Source organism: Lathyrus oleraceus, chromosome 7 (genome assembly GCF_024323335.1).
Source record: "Lathyrus oleraceus cultivar Zhongwan6 chromosome 7, CAAS_Psat_ZW6_1.0, whole genome shotgun sequence".
NCBI lineage: Eukaryota > Viridiplantae > Streptophyta > Magnoliopsida > Fabales > Fabaceae > Lathyrus > Lathyrus oleraceus.
In genome coordinates this window covers 427669997-427692431 of record NC_066585.1, presented here as the reverse complement: position 1 = coordinate 427692431, position 22435 = coordinate 427669997, and the positions used below count along the sequence as shown (strand labels likewise).

At 39.7% G+C, this 22435-nt stretch overlaps 1 non-coding gene across 1 annotated transcript; it reads right to left on the bottom strand.

Annotated features, from left to right (window-relative positions):
* Positions 1-12076: 12076 nt before the first annotated feature.
* LOC127109815 (small nucleolar RNA R71) lies at positions 12077-12183 on the bottom strand. Its single transcript, XR_007797065.1, has one exon. It is a non-coding gene; the product is annotated as a small nucleolar RNA R71 (small nucleolar RNA).
* Positions 12184-22435: the final 10252 nt, after the last annotated feature.

Below are 22435 nucleotides of genomic sequence, written 5' to 3'. Positions count from 1 at the left end.
AAATAAATCCAGCAAGTTGGCATAATGAGGTGTGACACAAATTGTCACACCTAAGTTCCAAAATTCATAACTCAATGATCAGGAATCCAAAATTCATGAAATTTACATGTAAATAAACATCAACATGTCTACAATCATCACAAAATTTTTCAAGAATTTATTTCACAGCATGAGGATTTTCCAATCAAAATGGCAAAATGTATCAAATTTACATACATGTGAAACATCCCTAGGTCAAACTAAATATTCACCATGCACAACTTCCAAAAATAGGTCAACAAAATTCTAGAGTCAAACAGGAAGTCAAGGAAAAAATCCACACATTTTTCTGATTTTTTTATGATTTTCTATGAATTTTTTAAGGTGTTTATGAATTTTTTAGAATTAATATAATTAATTAAATGTTCCAATGGCACAATGGTAATTAGTTAAAGGCGGGGGCGGTAAACACTGTATTCGAAAATTCAAATGGAAATGAAGATCAAACACATAAAATTTCCAGAAACTCGTCTTCTTCAACCCAGACATCTCAAGAACACATGATCCATGAACTTCCACCAAAACGAGCAAATGAATAACCGTTGGACTCGTCTTCTAACCTAGAGTACGAATATGAACCTAATTCGACCTACTTGTTCCTCTATCTCCTGAATCGATCGACCTAGGGTTTGTTCTCACAATTTTGAATCCAGATTTCTTCCTATATAGTCATCCACTTCACAAACCAAGCACATCACTACGATCTACAATCAACACTCTATAGAACGCATGCAACAATTAAGGCATTGGTGTGATTCGAAAAATTGCAAACCTGGAACGGCAGTGTTGAATTTCTGGTTCTTCACGTGTTTTGACCTTAAACAGATGCAGTAGTATCTTGTGGAAGATGAGTAGAATCCTTGAATTCAGTTCATGTTGCTCCTAGTGCATCAAATCGCGATTTACCATGAATGAGTGCATTTTGGACAGTCACGATTTGCACTTCTTTCCTTCCAAACTTCACAAACAGATGGAGAGGATGATGACTAGAGATCAATGCCAAAAGAAATTCGAGAATTGATCAAGGATTGAGGAAGATTTTTGGATTTGAAGGTTTTGTGTTCTTGAGGAATTTGAGAGAATGTGGAAAGTTTGAGATCTGATTTTGGAAAGTGTGATTTTCTGTTATGATTAGATGATGATTATGAATATATACTTCAACTTAATCCACACTTAATCCCCTTAATTAACCAAACCAAATGTAATTAGCATAATGTGGTTTAATTGTGAAAGCTCCAAAACGCCCTTGCCAACTATTGCCATATGACAGCTCATGACAGCTCAAGCAAGTCACATTTGATGTTTAGAGACAAATGCAAGATCAAAACAGAGTTGTGCGTTGATACAAAAGCTCCTGCATCAATGCATAGCTCATTTTTAACAGTACGCATCGATGCACAACTCGTACGCATCAATACATATCACTTTTCAACAGTATGCATCGATACATAACTCGTATGCATCGATACATAGCATTTTTTAACAGTATGCATCGATGCGTAACTTGTTTGTATCAATACATGGCACTTTTTAACAGTATGCATCGACACATAACTCGTATGCATCGATACATGGAACTTTTTGCCTTGCACGCATCGATGCGAAATTCGTATGCATCGATACATGGAAAATTTTGCCATGCACGCTCGGTGGTAATTTGATCATATCTCCTCAACCGTTCATCCGATTCTCACGATCTTGGACTTTTTGGAAATGGGAGAGAAAGATCTACAACTTTCATGTTCAACAAAATTCCATTTGAAGCTTTTTTGATGGTGAAAAGTTGAGTTGAAGTTGTTCCAAAAACTTGCCCCTTTTTTGGAAACTTGAAACCACAGGTCATTTTTCCTTTTGGAAACTTTTGGTATGACCTCAAACCCTTCAATGTGAGTATTTGAAATGTCAAATGAGACTTGTTTGAACATGAATGGAGTATCTCTTGCCCTCTCCCTCCTCCAAATCCATCAATCCAGGCACAGTTGACTTTTCTGACTGATAGATGAATTTCAACTTGACTGATCAAATTGAGCCCCAAACTCCTGATGAAATGGCTCAATGATGAAACCCTAGCTTCCATAAGCTCAATATAACCACAGAATGAACCCCATATCCATCATAAACCCCATCTCCTGATTAAGCCCTGATTGGCCCAATGCAACTGATTAGGGTTGACCAGTGGTCAAAACCCTAATCTCAAGGAATCTTCTTCAATCTCCTGACGACATCCAACCATGATGATGATGATGTATCATTGCAATCAAGATGAAGATCAATGTCCATTGAGAATCATGAAACCCTAATTCACTGCCCAATCCTCAGATGGCCAATGATCAGTCAATAAAACCTTAGGCTTGCACTTTGACTTCCTCATCTTCTGATCAATACTTGAGAGGATAGCTTGCACAATGTAACCACATGATATGCAATATGAAATGCCTAATGACCTAAAATGATATGCACAATGTTAAGCTTAGTCCCAAGAGAGGAGGGCAAATTTTGAGGTGTTACACCTACCACTTGATATCTTGATTCAAAATGATGTCACAACTCATATGAACTCTTGATGAATGATCATGGTGCCCAAATTCTTCAAGAATGGCCACCATCTATTGCTCAATGACTGTTTTGACTGATTTAACCTAGCTGGCTTCATCTGCAAGTAACATGGTTAGATGACAATATTTTTGTACCTTTGGTTAATAGACAGATGAAAAGCAATGATATACAAATGCAATACATGCTTGGTGATCAAGAACCACACTCACAAGATAACCCACCCACTAGGAGGGAAGCAAAGGTGCACAAAGATCCTTGAGGCAATGATATGGTATGATATGATGCCATGAGGGATCTTAGGGACAAAATTGGGGTCTTACAATAGGTACATACTCGTAGCTGTCGATTACGTTTCAAAGTGGATTGAGGCTGTAGCTTCTCCGACAAATGACACACAAGTAGTGATTAAGCTGTTCAAGAACGTAATCTTTCCTAGATTCGGTGTGCCAAAACTAGTAGTTAGTGATGGTGGCTCCCATTTCATATCAAATATTTTTGGAAAACTTCTTCTGAAGTATGGAGTATGATACCGTGTAGCAACACCTTATCACCCACAAACCAGTGGGCAAGTCGAAGTTTCGAATAGAGAGATCAAAAAAATTCTAGAAAAGATTGTCGGAATATCTAGAAAAGACTGGTCATCTAAACTAAATGAAGCTTTATGGGCATATAGGGCAGCCTACAAGACCCCAATAGGGACCACACCCTTTAAATTAGTCTACGGTAAATCATGTTATCACCCTGTAGAGTTAGAACACAAAGCTTATTGGGCAATTGAGACCCTAAATCTAAATTATACTTCCGTAGGAGAGAAGTGAATTTTAGACATTCACGAATTGGAAGAACTTAGACTAGATGCCTATGAGAATGCCAAGATATACAAAGAACGAACTAAAAAATGGCACGATAAACGTATATCTAGGAAAGAGTTTAATGTCGGCGACATAGTGTTACTATTTAATTCAAGACTTAAGCTTTTTTCGGGAAAACTTAAATCTAGGTGGTCAGGTCCTTTCGAAGTTACTAAAGCTTTTAAAAGCAGTGCGATAGAAATCAAGGGTAGAAATAGGGATTCGTTCATTGTAAACAGGCAGCGATTAAAGCATTATCATAGTATTGACAATAGAAACTATTCAAATAGCCTAAGACTTATAGAGCTGCCCGCTCAACCCCAAAACTGATATATCACGACGTTACTGTCGAACTTACGACATTAAACAAAGTGCTTGGTGGGAGACAACCCGCCTCTTTTTAATTTGTTATTGATTTTGTTATTTTTATGTTTTGCATTTTAAATGTCCTCCTTCTTTGATTATTGCTTTTATTTTGCTCCCTTTCCTAGATTCTATGCAGTAACGTACTTGTTATTTTTCGTTACTAACTTAGTAATATTGGCTATTGATTAACATGCAAACTTAAAACTAGTTAGTAACTAATTTTCATCATGCAACAAGTAGATACAGTTTTCAGAGATAGAGTTCAGAGAAGGCGTTATGATTATTTATCTCAGAAGGATATGGCTTTATCCATATATTATGATGGACCTACCATGGATAGGCTAGGTATCCACGATAGTATCTTGTTTATGTTTAACCAGCTGGGTTGGGAGAATGATGCTATTAAGAGAAGGTTTGTCACATACCGCGAGCTTACCCTAGAATCCCTTAGCTCCCTAGTTTACATACCCGAGCATGGTTACGGGCTCAACAAAGGGTTGATTTCCTTTAGGCTGTTTGGTATTGATTTCACTTATAACCGTAGAGACCTTGCTGACCTTCTAGGATTTCCTAGTGGCCCATTTGTATTCATTACCCGTCAGGAGGAATTAATCAATGACATTGACTTAGATTACTTTTGGGGTAGTTTAACTGGAGATCACCACCCTGACCCACACCAGATGCACTCTCAAGCGATACACAACCTTGCTATCTGCTACTTCCACAAAATACTAGCGCACACCCTATTTGGAAAAGAAGAGAACAACGCCTTAGTGTCAAGGGATGAACTTTTCATCTTATTCTGTGTCGACCAAGGTCGACATGTCAATGCTGTAACATTCGTGATGGAAAAACTTGTTAACCTTGCACAGAACAATCGTGCCCCAATCCTAATAGGGGGCCTAGTAACCATGATAGCTGATGCTATTGGACTTAGACACCCACTTAACAAGCGTACACCTTTTGGACCCATCCGACCCATGGATATTGACTTTTGCTTCGACCGAAGAATTTTAGGAAACCTTGAACCGGACACTTTTGACTACCTAATTAATAATGAAGTTGTCCAGCTATTTACCTTACCAAACCATGAGAGAACGAGTGTTCATAACCGTAATAACTGGCTATATGATTTAGATGAACATCATATTGCTCCACCATCACCTCCTGATACAACACCTATGTATGAGTATTTTGATGACCCTATCTCTGTTGATGAATCTGACCCTGAAACCCCTCCAAACTACTATAATATGAATGAGCCAGAAATTCCATCTTATGTCGAAAATCTGATCATAATTATTACCCGTTTGGATGGTTTCCGTACTGAAATTACTAATGTGAAAGATGAACTAAAAAGCATGCGCCTTGATGTCTTAGGCTTAATGGATGTCACCGTCGAACAATTTGATCACCTGAACCAGACTGTAGCTTCTTTGGGACAACATTGTGGCTAATTACATTGATCGCTAAATTTTCCTACACACATTAAAGCAATAAGGACACTGCTATGTTTTAGTGTGGGGAGGGAGCACTTTACTGCTATTATTCTTTTAATGCTTACTGTTATTTTTAAATTTAGTCTTTACATTTAATCTAAATGACAATTGTTATTTCTTGCTTCTGTGATCAATTTAATTTACCTCTGTCAGTTCGATTTTGTTACTTTTAATGCTGTTACTGTCTTGTTATTTTGTTTTCATACTGCTGCTATTTTATTTGTAATGTTGCTGCTATTGTTTTATTACTCTGTTTCTATACTGTTACTGTCTTTACTTTCTTCTAGTTATTATAATGTCTAATTTTGCTATGGTACTGACAATATGATTTAATCATAACATCCAAACAGTTAGAAATTAATCATAAAGCATGCATTCAATTTTCCCTAGGCAAAAATATGACCGTGGCATGTGACGCTCGTCACATGAACGTCACGACCGTTACGCGTCTTACGACCGTAACAGGTACGTGAAGCTCGTCACGCCTCCAGAATGCACGTTCTGTTTTAATTAAAACAGAGGCGCACTATCCTTTTCTTCTTCCTCATCTACTCTTTCTGTTTCCTTAACCGTTCACCCACACCATAACCGTCCCACCCACACCCATTTATTTCTCCATTAACCCCCAATTATTCACTCCATTACCCCTTCCATCACTTCCTATTTAAACAGAAACAAGTGAGTTTCCTATAACTCACGAAACCCACTTCTTCTACGCTAAACCTCAATTTGCATACACCATGGCCCATCAAGAGAGACCTGCTCCCGACCTTTCAACTATCATATTCAGAAAGGGAGAGGCTGGTGAATGGCAAAGAGACAACTACCTCGGGTTCTATCAACGCCCAGTTCAACCCACGAGGTACGTTGATAATGATTTCCTGAAGGAGTTGGAGCTTTTAGATGGCATGGGATGGATGCTGAACATCTCTGGTTTAATGCAGCTCTGCACCAACCCACAACCAACATATGAAGCTTTAACCCTGGAGTTCTTGAGTTCATTCTCCTACATAACACCTCCCGGTGCAACTCAGTTTCTCATCGGACTCGCCACATTCAGAATGTTCGGCACTAAGTATTCTTTGAACCAAACACAAATAGCCCAAATACTTGGTTTCCGACATGGAGATGAAGTTCACTGTCGCATCCCTAACGGATGGTCTGAAATAGCGTTTGGAGTATGGCACAGTCTTACCAATGTTAACGTCACAAGCTGGGATGCACTCAACATATATTCATAACCCGACTATCAGATATTTCCACCGAGTCTTAGGACACACGGTCTTTGAAAGAGTCAACAACCATAGAGTAAACTCTAAGGAGCTTTTCTTCCTTCACTGCGTGTTCACTCCGGTGGCGTTCAATGCTACCCCGTTCTTATTGGCCAACATCCAGGCTAACTGCATGAGAGGCAACACATCACTTCCACAGCATTGGGCCTGAATCTGGGAGATAGGCTTGCTAACTTACCTTCCTTGCCGACCGAGTTCCTTAATATCGACTATTTCCGCTCCTCGCACCTTATCAAAATCAGAGACGATGGGAGATACCACCCTGTGGTTCGGAACAAGATAGTCCGTTGCGTCATTATGCCTAACAGGAATCGTATAGATCCGTAGAACATGGCAAATTGGATTTTTGATCTGAACTCTCTTGAGCCCATTGAAGAGGATCCTAATAATAATGGAGTTGATGAAATTGAAGAAGAGCTGGACCGACAGGTGCCACATCCACCTCCTGAGCATGCTGTAGAGACATCTTCCCGAAACCAATGAAGAAATGAGTGCTGACCCGCCACCATGGAAGACATCTATGCTGAGAAGTTGCGACATAACCAAAGGATAGAAGAGCGCCAAACCGAAATGATGCAAGCAATCCAGCAAATACAAAGATACCAGCATGACTATGCAAACTGGCATGACCAAGGGATGACAGAACTATCCGAAGAAATGCGTGCCTCGACACATCATGTTGATGCCATCCAGGAATACACTCATTATGTGGGTTTGGACCCTACCCAGCATGGTAGAAGTGAACATGCACGAGCAAGAGTTAGAGCACGTAGAGCCCAACATCGTGGCGAAGAGTAGTGATCCTCCTGTTTCTCCCCTTTTCTCACTTTATTTTATCGCATTGAGGACAATGCTTTGTTTAAGTGTGGGAGGGAATCCTTACTGTTTTGTTTATTTGTTTCTATCTAATTATCCATAACAAAAAAAATTGTTTTTATGTTAAATGCATACCCTACGAGTATATAGGTTGTCTTACATATGTTATGTTAGGAAGCTGAGAAAAATCTAACAAGATTGATACCGTCATGACACCTTAGATCTCTCACTTTTGCAAGATCAGTTTGACTACCCATTATACAGATACCTTAAGTTTCCGTTCTAGATTAACCCCTAGTAGTTTATACTAGCAGTCAGCACCGTCTTAAACACAAACCATGTGAAGAGCCGATGAATATAAGTGATTGATACCTACGAATTGAGAAGATCCTTCATACTTTTGCTATTGAGAAATTGAAAATGCACCATACAAACGGTTGCAAGATATACAAAAGGAAAGAAAAATCCGTTGCCGGTTGGTTCAGAGGTACCTGGTACTGGACTCGGTAGGGCGAACTACGGTTCGATCCCCCACAACCTTCAATTGGGATATATAAAGGGTTACCACACTCGTGTACCAGACCTCTGCAAAAAAAGGATCAAAGCCACTAACCGGCTACTTCACTAAGTGCGTGTAAAGGCAAAGGGCTTAATGTGATTGCGCTAGAATGAAACCGGGTGAAATAGAAACAAGAAGCATTAGGTTGAGCTATAATAGCATGATTCGAACTGGTTTGTATAGAGGAGAGATTTATGTTAATGCTTGTTGCTTGTGTCGTTACTGTATCTTTAGTGTTTTACTTGAGTATCTGTCATTCTAATGATTGCGTTAGAATGAAACCGGGTGAAATAAAAACAAGAAGCATTAGGTTGAGCTATAATAGCATGATTCGAACTGGTTTGTATAGAGGAGATTTATGTTAATGCTTGTTGCTTGTGTCGTTACTGTATCTTTAGTGTTTTACTTAAGTATCTGTCATTCTAACGAAATACCTAACAACCACGTACGAATTGGAGTTGTGTCATGTATTCGTGTTAAACTAGTGTTTCGAATCTTATACCTATTATTTGCTTGAGGACAAGCAAAGATTCAGGTATAGGGGAGTTTGATAACACGAAAATGTATCGTATATTTGCCTTGATTTACATTCAAAAATCATACCATTTTTATTTATATTTCGATTATTCTGCAAGTGTTCGAGTTATTTTTGCAGGTAGTTCAATTCCCATGCTTAAATGAGCAAAGTATAGAAAAAGAAGGAAAAGAAGAAGAAATAAAAGAGAAACAGCAGAAAAACCAGAAAATATGAATTTTATGAATGTGACGACCGTCACACACCATCACGATCGTCACGCTCTCCTTGATTGTGATGAACGCGACAAGTCCATCACGTATGCAAAGTCAGCGTAATGGGTTTCAAACAGAAGTGGTCCACGTCGCCCCAGTTTTCGCTCCTTAAACCACCTTCCTGTGAATCCCTCCCTCAACTAAGTCCTCCTTATTTTTCCCAAGCACAAAGACCAAGGGGTACTATAAAAGAATGGAAGTTGGAAACTTCCCGGGTTCGCTCTCCTCATCCTATCTCTCTGCCTTTTTCGCTCTTGCAATTATGTTTTCACATTATTTTTCTTCAGCAAGCATTATTTTCTTTGACTGCAATTTGTTTACTTTTCCGTTCAGAGCTTTGATTATTTTTCCCTTTCCTTTTCGTTTTTCACTTAGCCAAAAGTAGTAGTTTCCTACATTAGGGAACTACTGCAACTTAGTTAGTTTAGTTTAAGCATTTGTTTTGAAGAAGCAGAATCCTACCGACCCGTGGAGGACTGCTCAAGTACTTCAAGATTCAGCCTATTCAATTAATCGAAGTTCCAGAATTTTATTCAATTGTTATTATCGCTTTTTATTATTAAATTATCATGTTTTCTTTATTATTAAATTGTTTCTGTTCATCTGTATTTGCATTATTTAACATGTCTGGCTAAACTACCGGTATCGGTATGTAAACAATTTAATTAGACGGGATTTAATAATAATCGGTGTAAACTTCTTTTCTCAATAATCTTTCTGGCTGTGGTTTTTAATTTGAATTTAATTAACTTTCTCATGTGAGTGAGAAGCTATTTAATACGGTTTTGCCACGAGAGTGGGAAATTAACTAAGGTTAGAACCAACAATCGCGAGAGCGTGAGGGTCGAACTTGATAGTAAAAACTAGGCATTGATTTTAAAAACAGCGAGAGCACTTTAAAAGCAATTAGAACTTATTTATTTTCAAAAAGTATTTTTAACTTCAAATGGGACAACGAGAGCGTACATTCTGACTTAAAAGTATAGTCTGAGTCAACAATCACGAGAGTGTGAGATAAAGCCCTTTAAATGAGTATTTTCTACTGAAAGGTATTTGGTAATTAAAATATTGATAACGCGAAAATGCATCAGATATTTGCCTTGATTTGCACTCAAAGATCATACCACTTTAGTTAATATTCCGATTATTCCGCAAGTATTCGAGTTATTTTTGCAGGTATTTAAATCTCCAAGCATTAATGAGAAAAATGTAGAAAAGGAAGAAAAAGAAGAAGAAACAGATGAGAAAGCACAGAAAAAGCATAAAAACCAGAATACAGAATTTGCTGATGTGACGACCGTCACAAGCTGCATGACGACCGGCACGGCCCAGCCTGTGACGCCCATGACGAGCGTCACACTGCCAGATTTTACGCTTTGAAGCAGTCATCAGAGGCAACCAAACGTGCCTAAATTCTCTCCAACAGAATGACTCCCCCATGGATTCCTCATTCAACCAGTCTTCCTTAATTTTCTCAACTGCCAAGACCTACCAAAGCAATATATAAAGGACAGAAGTTGGAAAAAAAGGGAACGCCTACACTTCCACTATGCAATTGATTTTTTACAGCATTCTAGCTTTTTAGTTATTTTCTTTTCAGCAACTTTGTTTCCATTGCCTTAATTCATTTACCATTCCTTTTAGAATTCCCGTTTTCTCTTTTCCTTTCCGTTTTCCAGTTAGCCATAGTAGTAGTTTCCTACACTGGGGAACTACTACACTTTATTTAATTTAGTAAGCAATTATATTAAAGAAGCAGAATCCTACCGACCTGTGGAGGACTGCTCAAGTACTCCAAGATTCACCGTACTCTGTTAATCCAATTGCCAGGTTTTTATTCAATTATTATTATCATTGTTTTGTTATTGTTATAATCATGTTTGCTGCACTGTTGGTCTGTTTATGCTCTGTGTTTGCGCTATTTAACATGTCCGGCTAAATTACTGGTATCGGTATGTAACAATTTAATTGGATGGGATTTAATAATAATCGATAAAAACTCTTTTTCTCAGACAAAATCTTAGGCTGAGGTTTTTAATTTAAATTTAATTAACTTTGTCACAAAAGTGAGAAGCTATTTAATACGATTTTGCCACGAGAGTGGGAAATTAACTAAGGTGAGAACCAACAATCGCGAGAGCGTGAGGCTCGAGCTGGATAGTAAAAACTAGGCATTGATTTTAAAAACAACGAGAGCACTTTAAAAGCAATGAGACTTTATTTATTTTCAAAAAATATTTTTAACTTCAAATGGGACAGCGAGAGCGTACATTCTGACTTAAAGCTATAGGCTGAATCAACAACCACGAGAGTGTGAGATAAAGTCTTTTAAATAAGTATTTTATACTGAAAGATATTTGGTATTTGAACTATACACCAGTGACTTATCGAATCCTTGAAGATTAATGCGTTGCATACTGATTCCTTCCGTCAATTCTTTCTTAAAACTAAATTTCTCTTAGATTTAATATTCTGCACCCGAACTTCTATAAATCATTCCCTTAGCTAAACATAGTGACGTTAGTAACACTAGTTTGACCATAGGTCCCTATGGGTTCGATATCTTTTAAAACTAAAACGACTGGACTGTGCACTTGCAGTCAAGTACCCGATAGACTATATTTTATATATTGTCACGATTCGCATCAAGTTTTTTTGGTGCCGTAGTCGGGGACCTGTTTTAGTCTAATAGTGTGATTCTTTCGTTTCACGGTATAGACTAAGGTAAAAATAAAAACTAATCTTCTTTCCCTTACTTCCCCCGATTGTATGCCAAGTACTCGCTCACAAGGCGATAACTTAGCACCACCAATCCAAGAATTAGAGCGTTTCTTATATTTAAGACGCTGAATACTAGAGTATCAACAAAAGTACCATATTCCCGATATCTTCTTTCCTACTAAACCGGAAGAAAAACCAACCATGGCTGAAGAAGGACCACATAACCGTCCTCTTAAATTCTACGTTACCCCGTCCCAACAAGAACCTCACAACAGCATTGCTGCCCCCGCTATCAATCGAAACAATTTTGAGCTGAAACCCTCATTATTATCAGCCGTCCAACAACATCAATTTGCTGGAAATCCTACGGACGACCCTAATGAACACCTGACCAAGTTTGTGCAGTACGTAGATACTGTAAAGGAGAATGGTGTATCTCAAGATGCGATAAGATTGCACCTCTTTCCTTTCTCACTAAGAGACAGAGCTTGGGCTTGGTTGCAATCCTTTCCCTCCAACTCCGTTACAACATGGGAAGAACTGAAGAACGTTTTCTTATCCCGATATTTTCCGCCGAGCAAAACTACTATGCTGAGAGCTCAAATCAACGGATTTCGACAAAAGGATGTAGAATCTCTCTACGAAGCGTGGGAGAGATACAAGGACATGATGAGGATATGTCCACATCACGGTCTCGAAGACTGGGTGATCATTCACACTTTTTACAATGGGCTTTTGTATAACACGAGACTGACAGTAGACGCTGCCGCGGGCGGTGCACCTATGGACAAGCCATACAACGAAGCCTATCAACTCATTGAAAACATGGCCCAAAACCATTGCCAATGGGGAGGTGAAAGAACTCTAGTAGAAAAGTCCCAAACAAAGAGTGGAATGTATGAAATCAATAGCCTTGACCATGTTCATGCCAAGGTAGATGCCCTTGTTCAAAAATTAGACAACTTGACCATACCACCCGCAGCCACCGTGGCTGCTGTAACTCCAAACTGTGAGTTATGTGAAAACCCTGGACACACTGCACAAGAATGTCAGATATTAGCAGGAGTCCCAACCGATCAAGTGAATTACGCACAAGGAAATCCCTATTCAAATACCTACAACCCAGGTTGGAAAAACCATCCTAATTTTTCGTATAAGAATAACAACGCCCTGTATGACCCTGGCCTAGCACCAGTTATTCCGCCTGGATATCAAAAGCCAGCTAATAATGCTCTTAACATGCCTAGGAAGTCAAATCTTGAATTAATGATGGAAAGCTTTATAGCTACCCAAGCTCAGACAAACCAAGACTTCTTGAACCAAAACATACATACTAGCGAGCAACTTAAACAACTAGCGAGCAAAGTAGACGCCTTAGCCACCCACAATAAAATGCTTGAAACACAGATTTCAGTAGTGGCTCAACAACAAGCATCTACAGCTGCTCCTGCTGGAACATTTCCTAGACAGCCGCAACCTAATCCAAAACGACATGCAAATGTCGTTATACTGAGGAGTGGAAAAGAAATAGACGGACCCGTAGATCCAAGACTCCAAAACCCTGCCATGTACCAAAAACCAGACAAAACTACAACTGAGCAGGTGAGTGAACCAAAGGAAATAAAAGATAGTACCCAAGAGGCCGAAGAGAAAGAAAAACCTTATGTGCCTCCACCTCCTTATAAACCACCCATTCCGTATCCTCAAAGACTCACAAGTTCAAAAACTGCGAGTCAATTTAGGAAATTTGTTGAACTTATGAAGCAACTAAACATTACAATACCCTTTATAGAAGCCATCACACAAATGACCTCATATGCCAAATTTCTTAAGGAGATCCTATCCAATAAGAAAAAGATTGAGGATAACGAAACTGTTACACTTACTGCCGAGTGTAGTGCAATAATCCAGAACAACATGCCTCCCAAACTAAAAGACCCATGTAGTTTTTCCATACCCTGTGTCATCGGAAAATTCGTCATAGACAAAGCTCTTTGCGATCTAGGAGCCAACATTAGTGTAATGCCCTTAACCATCTGTAAAAGGCTCAGTATAGGAGAACTAAGACCAACCAAGATGTATGTTCAATTAGCTGACCGCTCAATCAAATATCCTGTCGGTATACTAGAGAATGTCCCTGTACGTGTAGGACAATTTTACATTCCTACAGACTTCATAATCATGGACATCAAAGAAGATGCCAGTACACCTATCATTTTAGGAAGGCCATTCTTGGCTACTGCCGGAGCCATAATAGACATAAAGAGAGGTAAGTTGACATTCGAAGTTGGAGAGGAAAAGGTTGAATTCATCTTAACACAATTCTTACAAGCACCAGCCATAGACGATACCTATTATCTACTTGATATCATAGACGAGTATGTGAGAGAGATGGAGATGCAAGAAACCACATACTCTGATATAATGAAAATCCAAATCCCTCCAATCTTTGAAGACGATAATTGGCATGAACCATACTAAAATGACAGTCTAAGCAAATGCTTAGCACTTACACCCAACCACATGCCATGCCCAAAGAAACCTGACTTGGAATTAAAAGCACTACCAAAGAACCTAAGATACAAATTCCTAGACACTGAACTAAAAAGACCAGTAATAGTCAACGCTGACTTGGGACAGATGGAAACTGAGAAATTACTAGATGTCATAAGAAAATATCCAACTGCGTTAGGATACAACATCGCCGATCTAAAAGGAATAAGTCCTTCTATCTGTATGCATCACATTATGCTGGAGGGAGATTGTAAAACCTCTAGAGAACACCAGAGAAGGATCAACCCAATCCTAAGTACGGTAGTCAAGGATGAAGTAAAGAAGCTACTAGATGCTGGAATCATATACCCGATCTCTGATAGTCAATGGGTTATCCCCGTTCACGTAGTACCTAAGAAAGTGGGTGTTACAGTCGTTAAGAATGATAAGGGTGAATCCATAGCACAAAGAGTTGTGACCGGAAGTAGAATTTGCATCGACTATAGAAAACTAAACAAAGCCACTCGAAAAGATCATTTTCCTCTATCCTTCATTGATCAAATGCTTGAACGATTGGCTAAGCATTCCCACTTATGCTATCTAAACGGTTATTCAGGATTCTTTCAAATTCCAATCCATCCTGACGACCAAGAAAAGATAACCTTCACATGCCCTTATGGTACATTCTCTTACCGACGAATTCCATTTGGATTATGCAACGCTCCCACAACATTTCAAAGATGCATGATGGCAATCTTCGATGATTTTATAGACGACATCATGGAAGTCTTTATGGACAACTTTTCTGTTTGTGGGCAGAGCTTTGAAGGATGTCTATCAAACCTTGAAATGGTACTCGAAAGATGCGTAAAGGTAAATCTTGTTTTGAACTGGGAGAAATGCCATTTCATGGTCCAACAAGGAATCGTGTTAGGTCACGTAGTATTTGATAAAGGAATTTAAGTAGACAAAGCTAAGATCAAAATCATAGAGAACCTTCAACCTCCGAAAACCGTATGAGAAATACGAAGCTTTTTAGGACACGCCGGTTTCTACCGACGTTTTATCAAAGATTTCTCGAAAATTACCAAGCCACTTACGGGTTTATTAATGAAAGACGCTGACTTCATCTTTGATGAACAATGTTTAACAGCGTTCAACCAACTAAAAACATCTTTAATCATCGCACCTATAATGCAACTACCTGACTGGAGATTACCTTTCGAAATCATGTGTGATACGAGTGATTACGCAGTAGGCGCAGTACTAGGACAAAGAAAGGATAAGAAACTTCATGCAATCTACTACACAAGTAGAACACTAGATCCAGCCCAGATGAACTACGCCACCATTAAAAAGGAACTTTTTACCGTCGTGTTCACCCTGGACAAGTTTCGTTCCTACGTAGTAGGGCGAAAATTATTATCTACACTGACCACGCCACTATTAGATATTTGCTAAGTAAGAAGGATGCCAAACCAAGACTTTTAAGATGATCCTACTCTTACAAGAATTTGACTTAGATATAAAAGACAAGAAAGGTACTGAAAACGTAGTAGCATACCACTTATCACGAATCGAAGGGAATAAACTTGAACAAATCCCAATCAATGATGATTTCCCTTCCGAATGACTCATAGCCCAAATGGAAAGCGATACGTTTGAACTAAAAATAAACGATACCGAAATAGAAGAATCCGTGGAAGAAATACATGCGAATGCAACTCTGTCATGGTATGCTGATTTTGTCAACTACCTAGCTGTCAGAGTACTTCCACCGGACCTATCTTACCAACAAAAGAAGAAATTCTTCCATGACCTAAAACAATATTACTGGGATGAACCTCTGCTTTTCAAAAGAGATACCGACGGTATTTTCCGTCGATGTGTTCCTGAGGATGAAATAGATGACATAATCTCTCATTGCCATTCCGCTCCCTATGGAGGGCACGCAAGTACCTCAAAGACCTGTACTAAGATCCTACAATCGGGCCTCTTTTGGCCTACTCTATGGAAAGATGTCCATAATGTGGTTATAAAATGCGACCGGTGCCAATGCACTGGTAACATCTCAAGACGCGATGAAATGCCACAAACAGGAATCTTAGAAGTAGAAGTCTTCGATGTATGGGGGATTTACTTCATGGGACCATTCCCAACTTCTTTTGGTAATAAGTACATACTCGTTGTTGTCGACTATGTTTCAAAATGGATCGAGGTTGTAGCTTCTCCGACAAATGACACACGAGTAGTGATTAAGTTATTCAAGAACATCATCTTTCCTAGATTCGGTGTGCCAAAACTTGTAGTTAGTGACGGTGGCTCCCTTTTCATATCAAACATTTTTGGAAAACTTCTTCTGAAGTATGGAGTCCGACACCGTGTAGCAACACCTTATCACCCACAAACTAGTGGGCAAGTCAAAGTCTCGAATCGAGAGATCAAACAAATTCTAGAAAAGACTGTAGGAGTATCCAGAAAAGACTGGTCGTCTAAACTAAACGAAGCTCTGTGGGCCTATAGGACAACTTACAAAACCCCAATAGGAACCACACCCTTTAAACTATTCTATGGTAAATCATGTCATCTCCCTGTGGAGTTAGAGCACAAAGCTTACTGGGCAATTAAGACCCTAAATATAAATTACACTTCCGCAGGTGAGAAACGAATTCTGGACATTCACGAATTGGAAGAACTTCGACTAGATGCCTATGAGAATGCCAGGATATACAAAGAGCGAACCAAAAGATGGCACGACAAACGTATATCCAGGAAAGAGTTTAATGTTGTCGACATAGTACTACTATTTAATTCGAGACTTAAACTTTTTCCGGGAAAACTTAAATCTAGGTGGTCAGGCCCTTTTGAAATCACTAAAGTCCTCAAAAGCGGTGCGATAGAAATCAAAGGCCGAAATAGCGAACCATTTATGGTTAACGGGAAGCGATTAAAACATTATCATAATATTGAAAATAGAGACTATTCAAATAGTCTAAGACTTATAGAGCTGCCCGCTCAACCACAAAACTAGTACATCACAACGTTACTGTCGAACTTACGACATTAAACAAAGTGCTTAGTGGGAGACAACCCGCCCTTTTCTTTTATTTGTTATCTTTGTTACAAAGTATTTTCCTTCTTTGATTTTCTTCTTTATTTTTGCTCCCCTTTCCTTGATTCTATGCAGTGATACTTGTTGATTCTAGTTACTAACTTAGAAACATTGAATACTGATTAACAGGCGAATTAATAACTAGTTAGTTACTAACTTTCATCATGCAACAAGTAGATACAGTTTTCAGAGGCAAAGTTCAGAGAAGGCAGTATGATTATCTAGCTCGAAAGGATATGGCATTATCCATTTATTATGATGGACCTACCATGGATAGGTTAGGTATCTGAGATAGCATCCTGTTTATGTTTAACCAGTTCGGGTGGGAGAATGCTGCTATTAAGAGACGGTTTGTCACTTACCGTGAACTAACCCTAGAATTCCTTAGCTCCCTATTTTACAACCCCGAGCATGGTTACGGACTTAACAAAGGGTTGATATCCTTTAGGCTTTTTAGCATGGACTTCACCTATAACCGTAGAGACCTTGCTGACCTCCTAGGATTTCCTAGTGGCCCATTCGTTTTTACTACCCGCCAAGAGGAACTAATCGATGACATCGACCTAGATCACTTTTGGGGTAGCTTAACTGGAGACTACAACCCTAACCCAAAGGAGATGCACTCCCAAATGATCCACTACCCTGCTATCCGCTACTTCCATAAAATACTAGCCCATACCTTATTTGGTAAGGAAGAGAACAACACCATAGTGTCCCGCGATGAACTTTTCATCTTGCTATGTGTCGATCAAGGTCGACATGTCAATGTCGTGACATTTATGATGGAGAGATTCGTTCACCTTGCTAAGAACAATCGTACCCCAATAATAATAGGTGGCCTAGTAACCATGATAGTAGACGCCATCGGACTTAGATGCCCACTTTACGAGCATGTACCATTTGGAAACATCCGACCCATGGATATCGAATTTTGCTTTAACCGTAGAATCATAGGCAACCTTGGGCCGGATACTTTTGATTATCTAATCAATAACGAAGTGGTCTGACTATTTACCTTGCCTAACCATGAGAGAACGAGTGTTCACAACCGCAATAACTGGCTTTATGACTTAGATGAACACCCAATTGATCCACCTTCACCTCCCGAGACACCGCCTAAATATGAGTATTTCAATGACCCTATCCATGTTGAAGAATCTGACCCTAAAACACCTCCCAACTACTATAACATTGATGAACCGGTTCCTCCATCATATGCTGATAATCTTGCCATGCTTCTTACTCGTCTGAATGATTTCCAAGCTGACATCACAACTGTGAAAGAAGAGATAAAGATCATGCACTTTGATATCTTAGGCCTGATGGATATAGCCGTTGAGCAGTTTCATCACCTGAACCAGGCTGTAGTTGCATTGGGACAGAACCGTGGCTAATATTACTGACCACTGATCTCTCCTACTCGCACTAAGCATTGAGGACACTACTATGTTTTGTGTGGGGAGGGTGCACATTTATTTTATTACTTTTGTTTATTGCTCTTTTATCATTATTAATTCTTTTCTTATATTACATTTAATTTTAATCTATTAATTCAATAACATTGCTATTCATTTATTTATGCTTCTATATTTATTTATTTATTTATGCTCCTATATTTATTTATTTATTTATGCTTTTAAATTCAATTGGTCAGATATCATATTATACTGTATTAAACTGCTTCAACATTTAATGAAAAATTGGAAAAATGTGCAAACAAGCGTGTGACGACCGTCACATATAATGTGATGCCCATCTCACAGACGTGACGACCGTCACGGATCCCCACAATCATCACACGTCATGCAAATGACTGTTACAAACATCTGACCGTTACGCACCCGTTGCGCATGACGACCGTCACACCCCTGTGACGACCGTCACGAAACCCAAAGAGCACGCCTATAAATACAGGCGCTCTTCCTCTTTTCTTCCTCATCAAGCATCCTACTCACACCACTCTTCTCCCCATTATTCAATTCTTTACCTTTTTTTCAAGCGAGAAGCGTGTAACTATCAACGCCCATCTCACCCACCAACACCAGAAGTTCCATAAATCACACCAATGGCCCGTCAAGAAAGAGCTACTCTCGACCTCTCAACCGTCGTATTCAGAAATGGAGAAGCCGTTGAATGACAAAGAGACAACTACCTAAAGTTCTACCAACGCTCAGTCCAAGCTACGAGGTATGTTGATAATGAATGCTTGACGGAGCTGGGGCTTTTGGATGGTGTAGGGTGGATGCTGACCAACTCCAGCTTGACGCAACTATGTACGACACCGCAACCAACCTACGAAGCACTGACCCTGGAATTCCTGAGTTCCTTCTCCTATATTACACCCCCTGGCACAACTCAGTTTCTCATCGGAGTCGCCACATTTAGAATGTTCGGCACCGAGTATTCCCTAAAACAAACTCAGATAGCGCGAATGCTTGGCTTACGACATGGAGAAGGAGTTCACTGTTGTATCCCTGACGGATGGTCAGAGGTAGCATTTCAAGTTTCGCATAGCCTCACCAACATGAACGCCATGAGCTAGGATACGCTTAACGCAACATACATTCACAACCCAACCATTAGATATTTCCACCGAGTCCTGGGGCACACCGTTTTTGGAAGAGTCAGCAATCATAAGGTAAACTCCAAGGAACTTTTCCTTCTTCACTGTGTGTTTACCCCAATTGCGTTCAATGCTACTCCTTTCTTGTTAGCCAACATCCGGGTTGTATGCATGAGAGGTAGCCAAGCGTTTTGTTTTGGGGGAATCATCACCTCCACAACACTAGGCTTGAATCTGGGAGATTGGCTCACCAACTTGCCAACTTTTCCAGCCGAATTCCTCGACATCGACTATTGTCGTGCTTCACACCTGATCAAAGCCAGAGACGGCGGGAAGTATCATCCTGTTGTCAGAAACAAGATAGTTCGAAGCATCATCATGCCCAACAGGAACTGAACAGATCCGAAAAATATGGCGAATTGGATTTCTGATCTGGATGCCCCTGAGGAGAATGAAGGAGATCCTGATAATGGAACAGATGAAGTCGAGTTGGAGCTTAACCGAGGCGTGCCACAACCAGCTCAGGAGTACGCTGCAGAGACATCTTCCCGAGGGCAGCGAAGAAGCGAGCGAAGACCCGCCACCATGGAAAACATCTACGCCGAGATGCTGCGACATAACCAGAGGATGGAAGAACGCCAGACGGAAATGATGCAAGCGATCTAGCAAATACAACGGGATCAGCATGACTATGCAAACTGGCATGACCAGGGGATGGCGGAGCTTTTAGACCAGATGAGTGCCCTGACATATCGCGTAGATGCCATCCAGGAGTACACTTAGCATGTAGGGTTGGATCCTACCCAGCGAGGAAGAGGTGAGCACGCACGAGCAAGAGCCAGAGCACGCAGAAGTCAAAAGCGTAACGACGAGTAGTGACCTTCATGTTTCTTTCTTTTTATTCTGTATACTGTCGCATTGAGGATAATGCATTGATTAAATGTGGGAGGAAATCCTTATCACTCCTTTACTTGTTTCTATTGTTAGTATTTTCAGCCAATACAAAAAAAAATTTGTTTGTCCTTATCAGTCATTTATACGTAATTTTTTTCCTTAAGATTAAATGCATATTGTAGCGGGGTATTCGTTACCATTAGACATATTGACTAAATCTAAGGTAAACCATATAAGTCGAGTCGCCACCGCACTTCTATTTATCCAAAGGAATGGTTAGAAAGCGAACAAAAACCTAAAAGTTTTATCGAATCAAAAACTAGTAAAAATGTCAAAGATCGGGGTAAGGGGGTTGGTTATGCAATGGGAAGATTTTAAGCACCCAAAACATCCATCAAATATTAGTGACAAATTTTAACATTCACTTCATGAGCAAGGCCATATCAATGCACATAGGATCTCCTAGAAGCTTTGGACCTTGTGACTGCTCAAGCTACAAACAAGAGATGTTAGTGACATATTTTTGTGCTTTTGGTTAGTAAACAAAATGAGAAAAGCAATAATATACAATTCAAGCATGCTTGGTGATCTCAAACCAAATCTCAAGGGATCCCACCCAAAGGTAAAGGAGCCAAGATGCTTATGATCCTTGAGGAAATGCAAATGCAATGTTATGATGCCATGAGGGATCTTAGAGTCAAAATTAGGGTCTTACAGATGCCCCTATTTAAGGTCATTCTAGCTGGAGAAGTGAAGGTTAAAATCTTCGTCTCGACGAGGTAGAATGGGCTTAAATAATAACAAAGAGACGAATTTTGGTCCCTAAGAGATCTCATGATGCAAATGTATGTATGCAAAAGGTAATACTCTACGGAGATATGTGTCCACAAAGAAGAAAAGAAATCAGGAGAAACTGACAATCCATATGAGTAATATACTCAATGGGACAAAGACTGTGGGGATTCTTATGGGGATAAAGGGAATAAAATGCGTGAGCAGGTCACGACTTAAGACTTGTTGAGAGACACGAGAAGGGTTCCATGAAAATAAATCAAATAGAAAGACTCGAGCTAACTCAAAGATGCCTGTATTGGGGGAATATGCCAATATAGGAAAACTATCCATAAAGGATACTTCGGATGAAAATTCGGACTCAGATGGGGAAAATCCATTAAGGGAGTTCATTGGGGAATGTCTAAATAGGACTCATCTGAGGAAACAACAAAATGAGGTATTACCGGTTACTGGGTAATAGGCTCAAGGAGACATGTGATCAAAACACCGGTATAAGGGTGAGAGAACAACACGCTCGGGGAGAATGAATATCTAAGACCGGTATGAGGGTGAGAGATATCAAACATCCAAAATCATCTGAGGAAGACCTAAAAAGGTATATTTCGACTCAGGAAATCCGACTCCACAGGGGACAAAAAGTCATAATAGGGAGCAGAAGGGAAGGAACACCAGGGATACCGGTTACTAGGCATATAATAGGTGACCAACCAAGCGTGAATTGGGGAATATTTCTAAGACACTCATCATCCGAAGGGAGAGCTGAAAAAGCAAACTCGATTATAGGATGGGCATTCGACTCCGCAAAGGGGATACGAATCTTACTCGACTGGGGAAGAACAAGAGACTTCGACCAAAGAGCGCATGAGATATATTATCTATTACCGTCAGAACGTAGATAATATACTCACATGGAAGATTATCCACGACCGGTTACTGGGTTAATAAAGGATAAATCGATCGAAAGGAAAGGACACATAAAAATGATGACTAATCAAAAGAAGAAACAATCATTACCGAAAAATGGAAGATGACTCGCTGGGGATACATTGACAAAAGCAATGATCCGGGAGATATATCGCCGGTTACTGGG